We start from the raw sequence: 13,698 nt of genomic DNA, 5'->3' as shown, positions 1-13,698 counted from the left end.
GTACGCTCCCAAGCCCCCGTAAGGCAGGCTGCCTCATGCAGGAAAGGGTGGGGGAAAATGAAACAAACAGGGGCTTTCTCAGAGGGCATTAAAGTGTTATGGTACAGGATTACATGAGGAATTAAGACAGGAATTAAGATTCTTGTGATTAAGACAGTTTTAATTTAACAAGGGCTAGTGCATACAAATATTTGAGTATTTGAATATCCCTTTCTAGTAACTGAAACTCCCAATATCTTTGCATCAGTCATGGAGCCTTGGTTAACACTGAAAGGCACCAAGATGAAGCAAACTCTTCAGGGAGGCAAAGACAGAGAGAATTTACCCATAGGGATAAAATTAACTAGTTCCATTGCATATAGTTGGGGTTTGAACATTATTTATTTTCAGTTCACATGCTGTCGTGTTTGTGAAGATACAGCCGGCAGTGCAGTTTAATCTTATTTTTCTGGAAAGCTAGTTATTTTATTACTCTTTATTTTGCTTATGGAGAAAACTTAAAGCAAAGAGACATCCTACCATCACATTAACCCTTGTGCAGCCAGATGCAATGCTACCTACGTGCCAGTTTTAGCACAACCTAATTGTAACAAAGTGCTTTGGGAAAGGTCCAGCTCCATCTTGCATGCCCACCTGAAGATGACCCCCTTCATTTGTGCTGATGGGCTCTGTTAATTTATGCTATGTGTACCTCATGCATATTAAAAAAAAGAACAAGGAGAGAGCAATCAGAGGATTTTGAGGGGATACCTTTTCTCTCCCGGTGGGCATGGCAAATGTGTTGGCTCCCATCACTCGGGGGCCACCACGCGCAAAAGGGCAGCAGGATCAGATCTGCGAGGGTCAGCTCCAGCCCCCGGCGTGCAGAAAAGCAGGAGGAACCTAAGGACACAGACAAATAAGAAGCTCAATAAGATGACTAATCCATCATCCAAGGTCCTGCTGGCTATTCAGCAGGGTGCCGGCACACACTAACCCGTTTCTGTGTCTGCCCAGACTTAGACCCTACAGTCAGTGGCCGATTCATTTTTATGCGTTCCTCCATCTTTTTAGCACAACCATGTCAGAAAACCCTTAAAATCAAAAATTTCTCTCCAACTCCTCCAAATGCAAGGACAGAGTTTGGCATTAAAACCCCAGAAGTTACAATTTGCAAGCAGACACCCCATTGTGCTCTTGTGGTCAAGAGAACCAGCTCCTTTGTCCAAATAACTGGAAGAATAGGGAATATAACAAAAATACTCAAAAGACCCCCTGCTTTGGAGGTAACCCCATCCTGCTCTGGGTGCAGACCACCTGTTGCCCCGTGGCTGCCGAGCGGGCGGGGGGCCAGGCCAAACGGGGGAGCTCACCTTCCCTTGGCTGGGCGAGCACCGGCACGGTGCGGACCCCCCTGCCAGGCACCTCGTGCTGCAGGGAATTGGGTGGGCGCTGGGGCAGGGGAGGCTGGTGGTGGGCACAGAGCAGCCCCTGCACCCGCTTCCCCCAGGCGAGCCATCCACGTCTGTGTTTCTAGCATTTCCTGAGCCCTGTGAGTCCAGGAAATCCCAATCGCTAACCAATCTCTCATTATCTTAAAACCAAAAAACCCTGTTAATGGCTTTACCTCATACCCTGCAGCTCTGGAAACCTGCCTGGCTCCTTCTTGAGTTACTTACTTCAGCTGATGATTTTGGCAGGTTTTTCCCCCAGATCTTGGCTACTGTTCCTTGGAGAAACTGCACCTAACCCTCTTGCGTTGTGGTTGTCTGTCCGCAAGCTTGCCTCCACGGGGCATTTATTCCTGCACCATTCACAGACTAAAAACTGAGCAAGCAATTAAACAGTGCAATGCACAGAGGCTCGCAGGCACCTAAAACCAATTAACGATTTCACCATGTGTTCATTAGTTAAGAAAACGTTTCCGTGCATACCCATATAATAAAAACACTGACAGCGTTTAAACCTGCTTTCCGTAGCCTAGTTTAAAAACTAAGTTTTATTGCAGTGGTTCTCCCATGACAAGGCTGAAAGGCGCAGCCCTCGCTCCTGCGAGTCCTTTCATAAAGTTTAATAAAGTTCCCATTTACAAGCATCTATTGTGCCATTATCCGGCAAGCCTTCAGATCCAGCACCTTACCCTTTATTAAAAACACTGTTAAGGTTTAGTTTGGGGCTCTTTTGAAGGTCAGTGGGTTTTAATGACCATCCTTGTTTCCAACGCCGAAAGCTGAGCAGGGGCTGTACGAAGCTGGGGCACAGCCATGGACAGCCGGGGGGAGAAAGCAGTTCCGAGTTTCAAGCTGAGACATCATCCATCCAGAAAGCAGACAGGGATGTAGGATGGGGTCTCAATTGCCCAAAGACGTGCATTTGCACCAGATAAAACATAACGGGCTTCTACAGTTGTCTCGTGTGTGTTTGGGCTCAGTTCAACCATCTTTTATTAGGTGACACCTTTGGGGAGTTGCATCCAACTGAAGTTGCCCGTGATTCTGCCAGGCTCAGCACTAACCCCATCAGCGCCTGTTGCTTCCTCAGCTGCATTTTGAGCCAACCGGCTCAAACAGGGCACTAAAATGCTGTTTTCAGGAGGGGTGGACAACCTACAGGTGAGTGCCCCATTGCGTCAGCTGCCACCATCCCTAATGCAAAACCCACTGGCAATGGTGACAAGGACATTGGAGACCAAACCATACCTCATAAGAGGAAGAACTGGGATTTCTTTATGCCTCCTGAGACAACACAGAAACATAATACTCTTTAGGGGGCTCAAATAATTTGCCCCTTCCAAATTTTACTTGCAGACCTGTTCTTTACCCTACCACGTGTCTTGGAAGACCATCGCCCCATTGAGCCAGGTAGGTTGAAGGACTCGGATCTCTCTTGGCCCCCGCTCACAGCCCATTGCTATTTCCTCTTCATCCCAAGTTAACAGCACAAGCAAATCTGGGAGCTGTGCTCAAAGTACGTCAGCAGCTTCATAATGGCGTACGAACAAAGAAAACCCGTGTTCCCAGGCCTGGCATCTCCCAGCAGAACAACCTCCTCTTTGTGGCTTCAAAGAGCCCAGCGCTATTTATGGCACTTCAGTTTCTATTCTTCAGCAATTTCACATTCATTGAAAAACAACTTTCTAATTTTGTAATGCCACACAAAAAGCACAGACGGGATGGATTTGTCAGCTCCTCCTGCCTGTAAAAAACAGAAAACCCCAATAATCTTACCACCAAGTCCTCCATCAGCAGATCGTTCCTCCCCCTTCCCCAACACAGATCTCACTCCTACCAAAGAGCTTTTTCAGGCTCTACCTTTGCAGGTGGACGAGTACCTCACCTCTGGCAACACACTTCCTCAAGGGCAATGGTCGCCTTGGGAAGAAATGCACAGGGCAGGATTCACGGAAGGTCATTTTACATTTCCAGGCTTGGAAAGAGCTGAGAAGCCCCACTGACAGCTAGGGTTAGGGTTTTTCAAGATGAGATTGGCAGGGCTGTTGCACTCTTGGTTTGTCCCAGCTCGCCACAGCTCTGCTTACCCATACTTCTGGACCTACTTGTTTTGCTGTGCACAGAGAGAGTATTTGATTATGCCTATATGATATATGGGCTTGTACGACACCTTCTCTGAAAACACTGGTCTCCACATACACAGTGGTACAATACAAAAGGCGGAAAATGGCATGTTTGTGTCTCTTTGCATTGGACAAAATCATTACAAAACAAAGGTGTGGCTTGCCCTTATTTGCTGAATATATCTGGGGGCTTGTGTGAGATGGCAGTGCAGCTCTTGACCTTCTGGGAAGCTTGCAAGGGACATTGGTTTGTATTTATGGTGAATGCAAGAAGGGGCTGCATGTGATTTGGAGCATAAAATCATAGAATGGTTTGGGTTGGAAGGGACCTTAAATATCCAACCCCCTAGTGCCAACCCCCCTGCCATGGGCAGGGGTACTTTCCACTAGACCAGGTTGCTCAAAGCCTCATCCAGCCTGGCCTTGAACACTTCCAGAGAGGGGGCATCCACAATTTCCCTGGGCAACCTGTTCCAGTGTCTCAGCACCCTTATAGTAAAGAACTTCTTCCTAATATCTAATCTAAAGCATATGAGCCCAAAACTAGTCTTTCATCATTGGGGAATATTTGAAGAGAAAACAGGTGAGAATTGGCTCGTAATGCTTTGAAAGAGCTATGAAAGGGCTACAAAAATAGCTGGAAATACCTGTATGACTGTCATTGCTCACCATGGACCTATGTAGCTGTCACAACATCTGCTTGGGAGGCCTAAGGTGAAATCAAAGAGCTTATTTGAAGTCCAGAATGACTTGCTGACCAGTTCCTTAAATCTCAGACTAGAAGAGAACAAATTGAGAAATTCCTACCTGATTTAACAGTACTTCAGAAAGAAACCTGTCTAGGTAGTGAATATCTACACGCCAACAAAGACAGTGGCACACAGAGCACCTGGCAAAGCCATAGGCACCATGCTTAACTCCAATCAAAACTGAAGGAACTTTTTTTTTCTTCCCCTTCTGAGCTCAGCTTATTGATTTTGGAGCGCTCAGTTTTTATTCAGAGATCATGAAAGTCTGTTTGGAGACCCACATTAGGTGCAATTTCCCCCTTCTTTTTAAGTGAAGTTTCCAGCCCTTCTGGTTGCAGGGAAACTTTTGAAAATATGACACAAGTCAAGCAAAGGATTAAAATGCCATAAGGCAAAGAAAAGAATAATAATTTCTGATGTCTTCTCTGAAATCAGGTTTGAGACAGTTTGGAGTCTCATTGATGTGTTTTGAATACTTGTCATAGCTTTAGCTTCCTAAAATGTTCACGTCTAAGGAAGGCAGACAAAAACATAGATGACTGTTTGACCTGAGCAAATCAGAGACACTGTCCTGAAAGATAACATGATTTTTGGCTAAGTATATGTGTCCTCAGCAGTTTGCTATTTGACCTTTTTCTTATCAAACAGAACTTCAGTGGAAGGATTGACAGCTGTTCCCCTGGCAATTTTTTGAGCCACTTTTTGTCATTATTAAATATTTTAATATCCTTTTAATAATCTCTCCATGATGTGTTTGCTCCTGCTTAGTTGGACATGTCCTCAAAGACTCTTACTTGCATCAGTCTCATTACCACTGAGGGGCAAGCCTTGGACCACCAGTTTCTAAGTCTTTCAAAAGTCTTGCAAAATCAGTACAAACTGGTTCTAGGTGGGGCATTTCATAGCTGGGCTGCTGGGAAGGTCTGGAGAGCTTTTTCCCCACTTTGTGATGCCTCAAAGTCCAAGGCAGCTGATGCCGGGGGGGGTCGGCAAGGCTGGAGAGGGTGCTGGAGCATTTCTGCCTTTCTGTTCACCAATGGGGAAGAGGAGAAGCTTGGGTCAAATCTGCCAGCGGCCTCGTGTTTCCAAGGCCAGAACATCATTTATATTGGACTCAGTGGACTTAAGACAATATCAGCTTTGGCCAGAGATAATTTGGGATCTTGGTGTAAAAGAACAAGCAGCTGGCTTCCAAGGTTAGCACGTTATTCCGGCAGGAGCAGGGCTCCTTGCAGACTGATCATAAGAAGATAAAAATGACGGGACATAGCACAAAAATCTCAGCAAAGGCAGGAAGGTATGCCACAAATTAGACTAACTATCCAGAAAGACACAATTAGATGAGGTGTAATTGCTTAAAGTCACACAAGTGCAGGAACAGGGGTAGCAAAATAAGGTACTGATGTAGGTCACCTGTATGCAGTACAATGGAGACGACCAGGTTCTCCATTAGCTGGAGTCCCCTTCATGTACTCTTAGCACTGTAATTAATTGTGTTTTCCTCCTTCTGCAGGATTTTCCATGTTGCCAGAAATCCTTTCAGAGCAGGATATATAATCTAGTCTTGTCCCACCAGTGCTGCCCCATCGCACCAACGCAACAGCCACGAGTCCCGGCCTGGGGCTCTCTGCAGCCCGGCTCGGATCAGGGGCAGCTCTGGACCCAGGGCTCACTGAAAACAGAGCGCGTGACGAGCCGCACCGTCCCTCGCCAGACTCCAACCTCTCAGACAGGGACGAGGAGCAGCACCGCAGCCCCACGGTGCTGCTGCTTGGCCAGCGAGCAGGGATTGATAACCACCCTCAACCCGGTGCCAGGGACCACCGGGCATCCCCCTTCCCACCACCCCAGGCATTTCTCAACGTCCATGTCAGAACACATTTTTTTAAGCATTAGCTAAGTACAAGAATACAGGTAGCTGCAGTAACTATGCCACAGATTTTTTTTCTGCCTGACAGTATCAAAATTTGTGTATTCAAATCTAAGCCACATATGCAAATGATGGAGCAATGAGCTGAACTGATCTCCTGCCATTTGCTTGGCTCTTAGTGCTTCAGCAGCGACAGAGCTCAGCCACACGCACCCCCCTCTCCCCCCACGGACAGAGAGAAGAAATTGAGCTTTTCATCTCCTTCCGTGCCTCAATTTGTTTCCCAGCTGAGGCTAAATCTTCACACGAAGTCGCAACACTGCCTGAAAGGAAGGGGACATTTCTTCTCCCCTGTGAAAACGCTCTGCTGTGCCCAAGCTCACTTGGGTTTCAGGTTGTAAAGCCACAGCCAGTGACTGCTGCTTCTCCTGTGGTTTTACTTCATTTAAAACCAACTTCAGATGTTTAAACACTTGTCATTTAAATGGTTTGCAGTAGGATTAGCTCTTACCTCACTACAGGTTCGATGGGGTTATTTAAAAAAAAAAAAAAAGGAAGAGAGAAAAATACTGCTATGGCCCCACACTCATCTGACACTGATCTGGTGCACCTGCAAGTTCCTGGCAAGAGGGGAAAGGTGGGGAGAGGTGTCACTCCCCTCCCCAGACATAGCCCCAGCTCCAGCCCCAGGTGACTACCATTTCCCTTGCAAAACCAACACAGGGCCTCTGTGGGGCTGCTGGGCACGCTGAATTAAGCCAACGAACCGAACAGAAAACTCACCCACCAAAGCAAAGCACAGACCGGGGGCACCATGTGCACGAGTTGTCACCAACTCCCACCCAAGGGCTGGGAGGGGACACGTGGGGTGGAGAGAGGGGAGCCACCCTTTGGGCTGCAGCCTGCAGTTACACCAGATTTGGGGGGGGGGGGGGAATGAAACCACTCCGTCCTTCCACTGCAACCTTGAGGACCCACCGTTCCTTTAGGAAATAAAGAGGATGCTGCATTTCAGAAGCAAGCTAACTTGTTCTTTCTGTTTCCCAGAGCATCCCTGAGCTTCCTAAGGAGACTGTTCAACCCGAACATCTCAGCCCCCATGGGGCTGTTGTGCCCGAACATGCTCTCCTTTCTCAGTGGACTACATAAAGCAATAGATAGATTTTTCAACCTCCTTTCTCCACGCTGTTGCGTGCTGCAGCTGTCTTCTTGGTGGATGCAGCAGTTCAGTGTGAGGCAAAAAGAGACTAAGACATGCTATACACGAATTTAACGTGTTTTTTTCCAAACCCAAGCCCTATGTTTGTGAACCTCCAAGACAAAATTAGTCTACAGTTGCTATTCCATGTAAAGTCAATCTGAAGCTAAATCTTACGTTTCTGTCACAGAGGTTTATCTCCATGGACACCATTATTGTTAGTAAAAGTGGACTGTAAAGACACCCAGCCAAGCCATGGTGCACATGTCCAGGGTGAGAAGATACCAGTTCCCTGGCTGTAATTTACTGCTAAATCTCCACTTTTTTTCAATGAAAAGAAATGGTTATGAGTACTAATTTTTCTGTCACCATTAGTGACATTTTATGGGAGTGAAACAGTATCTTTTAAGCACAGGGAGGTATAGATTGGACATTAGGAAGAATTTCTTTACTGAAAGAGTGCTCAATCATTGGAACAGGCTGCCCAGGGCAGTGGTTGAGTCACCATCCCTGGAAGTATTTAAAAGACGTGTAGATGAGGTGCTTAGGGACACGGTGTAGTGGGCATGGTGGTGTTGGGTTGATGGTTGGACTCGATGATCTTAGAGGTCTTTTCCAACCTTAATGATTCTATGATTCTATGATTTCCAATTTTTTCATAAAAACATCTGCATTGCAATACTTAACTTTTAAAAGCCCAGTGGTCATGGGGCATCTTTGAGCACCAAGGAGACCCTTGCCTTTCTGCAATAGCGGATGCCTCGGAAGGGATCCTTGGAGGGCAGCGGTGAGAAAGGTGCTTCGCTGGAGAGCAGAAAGGTGTTTGGGAACAGGGTTGGGTTTAGGTGCTGACCCTGGGCCAGCACTTCCCTCCAGCAAGATCCTGGGTCTCAGAGCCTAAAACCGGCTCAGTGCTCTGCTTGTAGGCAGCTGCGGCTCCTTGTCTCAAGCGTCTTCTCTCCCTGCCTGGTTTCGGCATCCACATCTTGCAGAAACAGAAGTTTTTCTCAGCAAAAGCAGCAATGCAGTCAGTAATTTAAAAGCCTTGGAAGCCTTTCCACGTGCTGGAGAACTTTTACGATCGGCTGCTGCCAATATTCAGTCACAGAGACAGGCCCCCACCTCGCAACTTGGCTGCAGACCTGTGTCCTCGACCAGCCGCAGACTACGGGCTTGGAGCAGAAATACTGGAGGAAATCCTAGCGTGTACGTTGAGCACAGAAAATCAGAGTAAATGCTCACAACAGTGCCTTTTAAACCTTGTCTGACACATGAACTCAATCCAAAATGGAGAACTTGGATGTGGCCTGCAGGGGACCGAGGAGCAACTTGGCCCACACGCAGTGCACAGGAGCAGAATTTTGCCCGGGATGTTGAAATCTGCTTCTCAAACTCAGCACATGTTTTGGGGTGAAAGAAACCCAGAAAGGGCTCCGAAGGGAATCAGAGCTGGGGGCTGCACCCGAAAAGGGAGGAGGCACATCTCCAGTGAGTCACCTCCTTCTGGAAGAGGGATGCTTGCTTGCAAGGCGTCTTTATTTTGAGCAAAGTTGGTCACTCCTGAGTCATGCCAAAGCAACACGGCCGACTAGGCGGAGAAAAATGTTCACACAGCCTTTCCCAAGCAGGGCGGGTGGCAAGCGCTGTGCCGGGGCATGACAGCGTCCGTCTGCAGCCCTGGTCCCTTTCGGAGAGCCCTTCCTCCTCTCTGAATCCTAAAACCCAAAAGTGGACGGCAAAGAGGTGGAAAAGGGCCTGGAGTTCAAACTGGAGCGGCTCAGGTCCCCGGGAGGGATGCGGTCGCCCCCCCGCATCCCCCTGCAGTGAGTCAGGGGCCTGGAGGACACCCAAACTGCACCACCCCGGCTCTCGTGCAGCTGCCGGGGCCGATCCCTGCGGCCGCAGGAGAGCCTGCCAGCCCCAATTCCTGATGGCGAGAGTAATTCGTCAGGGGGACGCGAGGGGGGAGCACGAGAGGCTGGAGAGGAGAAGATGGATGGGGGGAGAGAGAGTGGAAAGAGGATGTCTCCCAAGAAAACCAGAAAAGCACCTACAAATACTGCGTAAATAAATACTACTTTTCTGTCCCTAATTTTGACACACGTGAAAATAGACCCTTTTGCTGTGCCTGTTGATGGATCTGGGGGGGGATCTCAGTGCCTGCAAGGGGTGTCCCCAGGAGGGCAGACACCCCTCAGAGACCCCCTTCATGTCAGGATGGAGGCAAGGAAAGAGCTGCAGATGTCCACCCACTGCCCCTTCCCACAACCCCTGCACACCCAACAGCCGAAAAGCCCCAGATTTTGGGCAACTTTAGCACCCCCAAGGAAAAGGCAGGATTCCTCCCCAAGGACACCTCGAAACTCTCTATTTCCTTTCTCTGAAGCATCTTGTAGCGCTCAGGGTTGCAAGCTTATGAAAAAAACATAAATGGGAGGGACTCTTTATGCGTGGTTTATAAAGAGAGAATACCTGTGTGCCTGTTGGAGGAGAAACCATCCACTCAAGCTTACTTGCCCAGGAAAAGGACCCATGTGAAGCCTATTATTTCAAACCACCATCATTTCCCTAAAATTGCTAGGGACTTGGGTTGATTTGGCTTGCAGATGGGGACCACCAGGAGAGACTCTCACGTGGGGTCAAGCGTAGGAGCTCGGGGTCTTTTGAACTTCACTACACAACAGCCAGTAACTTCAAGCACGGCGCTGGCACTAAGTCACATCAGCTTCTCGTCCAGGTTGCTGAGGTTTCACGGTAGGGAGTCAGCAGCTTTCTCAGCTCTGGTTAAAGCAAGTAGTGAGCTACATAGGAAAAAATGGTCTGAAGCCAAGCCTTTGAAAGCTGAAATGACTGTGGCTTACACATAATCCACCGCTAAAGTAGGTCTTGATTTTTATTGAGCTGGCTCTCCGGTGCACATTCCTGCATCGGCTGCTTCAAATTGCATCAGGCGGGAGCGTCACACTACGGCTTGTTCGCAGCTTGGATTGCGGTCTGGTTTCCGAAGAAGCGTGCCGACAAACCAGGTAGATTCAATCTTGCCGTGCAGCAACAGCCTTGTGTCAATATTTGGGTGTTGTTTGGGCAAGCTTCTGTTAAAAGCAGTTTATTTTTCCCAAAGCTTTGGGCAGGAACGAAATATGCTAAAAGGGGCAAGACACATGAGGCCTATCCATCAGCTTCTTTCCTCCGGATGAGTGACAGTATTGTTAACACTATAATCCATCTGTCCAGCATATCTGAATGTCATTCAGGACCCATTTCTGCCAGCCCTCCTTTGATGGTACCAAATGAGGGTACCCAAGCCAGAGGGCATGAGGTTTTTAGTGGGTTTTCATTCTACCAGTCCTATCATTTCCTGAACATCCCTTTACCTACTGCTAGATGGAGGAGGAATGGTTTACTTCAGCTGGTAGAGTTTGGGGTCAAACCTCCTCTAAACCAAGAAGTTAACCCCCAAAAGGTCTGGACACTGTACCCAACAACTTCAGCAAAAGTGAGAAGCCATCAGTGATGCTTGCCTGAACCTGCAGGAAGCCTGACACAGCAGCGGATAGCTGTAGGGTCCCAGAACAGAGGCATCTTTGCTCCCTTCGGGGATAACCAAGCATCCTGGGCTCTTTTCTTCACACAGCCCAAAAGAGGATGGGATTGCCCAGGTGGCAGAGGCAAGGTCCCGTGGAGATTACAAACAGAAGCAGCAGAGAAAGACTGATCCGATGAACATGGATACACGCACACACCACATAAATATATACTCTTTTTTCTTACTTCTCCTCCGGTTTCATGAAATTAGATAAAGGCATCAAACTGGGCTCTGCATATAGGCTAGCAAATCACTCACCACATGAACTGGGGCTGTCTGGAGATTTTACATCTTTTTTCCATTAGGAACAAGAGACTGTTGTAATTCTGGCACTGAGATGAGCTGAGGGCATCAGTTTCCATGCAAATCCCTATGATATCAGCCTGATTATGGGGAAAATAAAAGTTCGACAACACAGCAGTTGAAGGAAAGCCAAAGAATAGGCAAAATGAGAAGCCGAGCCCTCGTCTGAGCGAAGCTGAGGGGTCAGTTTTCCTGCCTTCTCCCTTTAGCAGTTTGCAACCACACATGGTTACCATATAGTAGTGTTCCTTCTTGATAAAAAGTCTACATTTGCAAGGCTGGCAGGTCTGTCATCTTGTCATTTGGCTCTCACAAAAGCCAGGAAAAATTAATATTTATCTTGAAAGTATTTATTACAAGAGACAAAAGATACAATGGAACTGGGTTGGCTTTGGGAAATGGTCTGTAAACAGTAGAGGAAACCATCTGAAATTACATCAGTGATTTAACAGACACATATTGCAAATGCATTTTTACATACAGATATAAAGCAGGAATTATGATTTTGGGAGCCCAGTTTCCAATCTGTTAGCATGGTACTGCATGCAAAGACACACCGGCTCGTGTAGCTCTGGCTCTGGCAGCTCTTAACTGAACTCTCTTGTACGGCAGAAGCTGAGAAAGCAAACCATCACCGCCCGGCGCCCCTGAAATCCCACCTGCCCTTTCCCCGCTTCTGCAGCTTCACCTCTGCTACCGAGCTCTCATTTTAAGGACCATCACTGTCATACTTCAGGCCAAGCTTTTACATGTATATATATATGTATACACACATACATATATATGCATGCCAAACCCCAACAGGAAAGGCTTTCCTTGAGGAAGTGGATCAATTCAGAGTCCGTTTCCCATTTTGGACATCGTCATCGCCACACCAATGGCTCACCCCTGGGTGGAAAGAGAGAAGAAGCCTCAGAAAGAAGAGCTGCCTGAAAATTTTTTGTCAACAGCTAGATGCGCTGCTATGGTGAAATGGTTTGAAACGGAGACACTCTGAAAGTGAAAATTCCTGCATAAAAAAATAGCTCAAGGAAGGTTTCCAGAAATGTTGGAGTGTTTTTATTCTCCCTCCCCTCCATTTCATGAGGTGCTAATGATGGCATGTCACAAGATAGCACAGAAGCTCAACTGTCCTATTGTATTTTGAGTATCAGCCAATATCCAGCACCAATTTAAAACACCTTTTTTTAATGTCAGGCTTTCGTTACACGGGAGCCAAGAGACATTTTGAAACAAAGCTGTTATTCAAAATGCATAGGGAAGTCTGCCTCTTCGGCTTGGTAATGTAAAATTTATTTTTAGTCAAAAAGAAGTCAGTTTTTGGAAAGGTCACTGAGAAAGCACAACTGGCAGATGCTGAGGTTAGCTGAATGACTCCTTATTTAGCCACCCAGCCGTGAGGACTAGGGAAGAGTGGCAGATGGCCCGGCCGTCACTGGGAGAAAAGCTTGTTGTAGTCTTAAACACAAGCCCATAGACTCCGGAAATTAAATGTGAGCCATTGTGGATGCGTCATATTAAAGAAATACTAAAATGGATCTGACATTTTAAATATTTAAATATTTTCCAGTAGAGATTGCCCACTATTTTGATGCATGTTCCCTTTCCCTCCATCCCCATCCCTGATAGAGATAAACAAAGCAGCCCATACACCCAGGGCCCATCCTCTGAAGCTGAGCCGTTTAATCACAAAGAAAAGGAAAAAACCGACAACAGACAGCAAATTCCAATAACTTGGTGTCAATGCTCTTAACTGCAGAAATCTGTGTGGGAGAAAATCCTCCCAAAGATGCAGACTGAGCTGCTGATACTGCCAGATAATTTGTTTTCCTAAGGGATAAGGAAAACAAAGAGCCCAATAATGCTAAAATCTGGCTGTCTTTAGGTGCACGTTTAAGGTGACTATGTCTCACGATAGGAGAATTTAATGATTTGGGGAGAAAAGCAGGGTTTTTCCCTGCCACACAGTTCTTTTGGCTATTTTGTTTGTGAATTTCTTGGAGCACCATGGGAGTTTACAAAGTCAGTTCCTACACCCCCGCACGCTCGCAGTCTGCTCAGGATCATCACAGTCCTATTCCACTCCGGAGCACGAGCAATGCTTTGATGTTCATCTTCAGGCTGGAGGGACGGCAGCATTTTAGCGGCAGCATTTCATAAAGAAATCCGCGCCGAGATCTGCGGGGAAATGTGATTTTATGGCGCTCTAGCAAGGCATTTCACCCGCGGGCGAAGCAGAACTGAAATGTGTTGCTAAACGCAGATGCTGAACAGAGATGATTTGACACTTCACCCCAGAAAACAGAGAGAAAGTAGCGTTATTGCTGCCAACAATGAGTTTTTCCAGAATGGGCTCTTTTTTCAAGAAGTTACCTATTCTAGTAAGATGAGGCCATCTGCTCTCCTGTGGAAGTGAAATATCTGAGGGGATATGTTAAC

This window comes from Calonectris borealis, chromosome 1 (genome assembly GCF_964195595.1).
Source record: "Calonectris borealis chromosome 1, bCalBor7.hap1.2, whole genome shotgun sequence".
Lineage (NCBI taxonomy): Eukaryota > Metazoa > Chordata > Aves > Procellariiformes > Procellariidae > Calonectris > Calonectris borealis.
The sequence above is the reverse complement of the archived record's forward strand: the minus strand, read 5'-3'. Positions refer to the sequence as shown.